Source organism: Gekko japonicus, unplaced genomic scaffold, assembly GCF_001447785.1.
Source record: "Gekko japonicus isolate JY-2015 unplaced genomic scaffold, Gekko_japonicus_V1.1 scaffold1731, whole genome shotgun sequence".
NCBI classification, from domain to species: domain Eukaryota; kingdom Metazoa; phylum Chordata; class Lepidosauria; order Squamata; family Gekkonidae; genus Gekko; species Gekko japonicus.
Window position 1 is genome coordinate 271,179 of NW_015169831.1, and position 3,585 is coordinate 274,763.

Genomic DNA, 3,585 nt, shown 5'->3' on the forward strand with positions numbered 1-3,585 from the left:
GTGGTACCTATTTATCTACTTGCAATTTCTTGCTTTCGAACTGCTAGGTTGGCAGGAGCTGGAACTAGAGACAGGAGCTCACCCCGTCTTGCAGCACCCGGGTCTTGAACTGCTGAACTACTGACCTTCCACAGCCTGCAGTTCAGCGTCTTAACCACTTGAGCCACCGTAGTTTCATATAAAAACACTAAGCAGTGTCCCTTTACACCAATGCAACCTTCCTCTCATTACTGTCCCTGGGCCAGCTGCTATTAGCTCTGGTAGTGGGAAAAATCAGGAAACCCTTCCCATTCACACAGAAAGGAAGTGATGTGTAAATATTTTTAAACACTCAAAACAAAATCAGGGAATAAACTCTTGATCAGCACATGTCTTATTTCCAGCCAGTCTCTAATACAGGAAGTCAGCCAGGCTAGGAAATAAACGCTGAAAGGCATAGAGAACAGTGAGGGGGGGACAGAGTTGAAGTCTCTTTGCCTGTGCACTCTAATTAATTTATTAAAACCATACATTCCTAGCTACCACCTGAAACTTCTAGAAAAGGAAGGAAGCATTCACCAGTTAACACCTGGCTGTGCCTTCTGTACAAGTGAGAATTTTTGATTAAAATTGTGATGCTTTTTTCTATCCACCTGTATTTTAGGGTGGGAAGCCTGCCTTGTGTAAAGGGTCTAACCCCTGAGCATTTCATCCAATTGAGAAAGAGAAGGAAAGAGAAATCAGTAGAACTGAGAACAAATTTAGAGTCCAATGGCACCTTTAAGACCAACAAAGGTTTATTCAAGGTATGAGCTTTTGTATACATGCACTCTTCATCAGATATATTGGAATGGAACGTAAGAATTCAAACTTATAGACAGAAGCTGAACAGCAAATTAACATGTACCATGATGAAGATGTTTTAAGATATGCAAAGACAAAACTAAATAAGCTAAGATTATAAAGTCAACAGTAGTTTTGATTTAATTAAGGGGGGAGAAACAGTAAAGCAATAAATATGTCAAAATAGGAGATAAATGTGTAAAGGTACCTTTTTTCTAATTGTGGGAAGTAAACCGAGACTCTCAGGCATGGAGATAGAATTGAGTTTGTTTTTTTCAGAGGGTAGCTGTATTGGTCTGCAGTAGAATTGATGACTAAATAGATATCCTGTGGATCTTTAGCCCCGATATTACATAATTCTTCCCACAGATGTTTAAAGTGATATTTGTTGTTGTTGTTCAGTCGCACAATCAAGTCTGACTCTTTGCAACCCCATGGACCACATCTCACCAGGCCCTCCTGTCTTCTGTCGCCCTCCAGACTTTGCTTAATTTTATGTTTGTTGCATTGATAACACTGCCTAATCATCTCATCCTTTGCCATCCCCTTCTTCTTTTACCCTCAATCTTTCCCAGCATCAGGGTCTTCTCCATTGAGTGCTCCCTTCTCATTTGGTGGCCAAAGTATCTGAGCTTCAGCTTCAGTATCTGGCCTTCCAGAGAACAGTCAGGGTTGATTTCTTTTAGGACTAACTGATTTTATCTCCTCGCAGTCCAAAGGACTCTTAAAAAGTCATATACTGCCATAACTGCCACACTCTCCTTAGTCTTCTTAACTTAAGCCACAGATGACTCCATGAATCTAAGTGGCAAAGTAAGAACTGAAATATATACTTGAGAAATCTAAGACCCTTACACCTCAGTCCCTGATTTTAATGGAATTTATTTCCAACTACAGACTGCAGCCTTAAACAGGTTTCATATGTAGAGTTAAGGGCAGAACATCAGCATATTTTTAAAAAATGGAATCTAATTGTATCTCACCCTTTTGAAATATCCTGAAATTCATATTGGTGAGGGCTGAATTTCAGCTCTGAGCCATCTCTGAATTCTGAAGTATTATTGCTACACACTCTAATCTTTTTAGGAAGCAACACCCAAAATGCCTCCAGTGATTTAATTAAAAGTAATGAAAGACATCAAATATAAAAATCAAGTTCCAAGAACAGCTTGCATACCTCTCCGACAAACCCTGATGCAAGGCACAAGAGCAATTCCACATTAAATAATATCAGCGAAGGAAACAAGGTAGTTATGAGATTTATCCTAAAAGACACTCCTGGGACAAAACTGAAAGTGTGGTTAGGATGGATTTCTGTGCTGGCATGAAAGGATATGAACAAGAGGTTTAATCTTCTTTTAAGAACATGAGAACATAAGAAGGGCCCTACTGTGTCAGACCAGTGATCCATCTAGTCCAGCATCCTGTGTCACACAGTAGCCAATAGGGATGGGCACGAAACAGGAAAATGGAGGTTCATCACAGTTCGTGGCTTGTGGGGTCACACAAACCATGAACCTTCACAAACCTCCCTGTTTACCAAACAGGTTCATTTCATGAGGTTTGTGATGGGTGGGGAGAGATCTGAGATCTTCCCTCCCTACTTTCTGCTGGGAGCAGCTCCCCGAGGCCAGCAGAATGGAAGGGAGGTGAAGATCTTGCAAAACTCATTTAAAGGGAACCTTCACCCAGAAGTGAGTGAACTTGGTACTTGGACTTCAGTCCGGCATGGTGCATTCCATTTAAATTGATTTTGCAAGCTGCACCATGAAAGTCACCCAGAAGTCCATCCCCCCATTTCTTTGCCGATTAATTGATCAATATCAGCGTGTTTGCCACACAAACCTTCATTCGGAGTTTCAGAGTGGTTTACAATCCCCTTCCTCTTCCCACAACAGACACCCTGTGAGGTAGGTGGGGCTAAGCGAGCTCTTTGAGAACTGCTCTTGAGAGAACAACCCTTAGAGAACTATAGCTTGCCAAGGTCACCCAGTAGGTGCATGTGGAGGAGTGGGGAATCAAACCTGGTTCTCACAGATTAGAGTTCGTGCTCCTAATCCCTACACCAAACTGGCTCTTGCTGTGCGTGAGATCACATGACCCTTGGCTCATGAACCATGAACCGCGCAATGTTTGTCACAAAATTAGGCCATGAACCGGGCAATGTTTGTCACAAAATTAGGCTTGTGATGAGGTTCACGCCCATACAAAGTGGCCAACCAGTTCCTCTGGAGATTCCACAACAGGGCATAGAGGCTGTTGTCTTCTGGCACTGGGACCCCTTATGTTGCCTTCTGGCACTGGGACTCAGAGGTTTACTGTGGAGGTTCCCTTTACTTACTATGGCTAGCAGCCACTGATATAATCTGTCTAATCCCAATTTAAAGCTGTTATGACTATGGGCATCACTACATCCTCTAGCAGTGAATTCCACATTTTAATAACTCAGTAATAATTAGTACTAGGTATGCTCAAAACCCGCCAACTCAGTTCACATCTTGTTTCAGAGTAGGAAGGTAAAGGTTTCCCTTGCTCGAAAGCCAGTCAAATCCAACTCTAGGGGGTGATGCTCGTCTCCGTTCCCAAGCCAAAGAGCCAGCACTGTCTGAAGACTTCTCCGTGGTCATGTGGCCAACATGACTAAACGCTGAGGTACACAGAACACACCTTCCCACCGAACCGGTACTTAAGGATCTACTTGCAATTTCTTGCATTTGAACTGCTAGGTTGGCAGGAGCTGGGGCCAGAGATGGGAGCTTACTC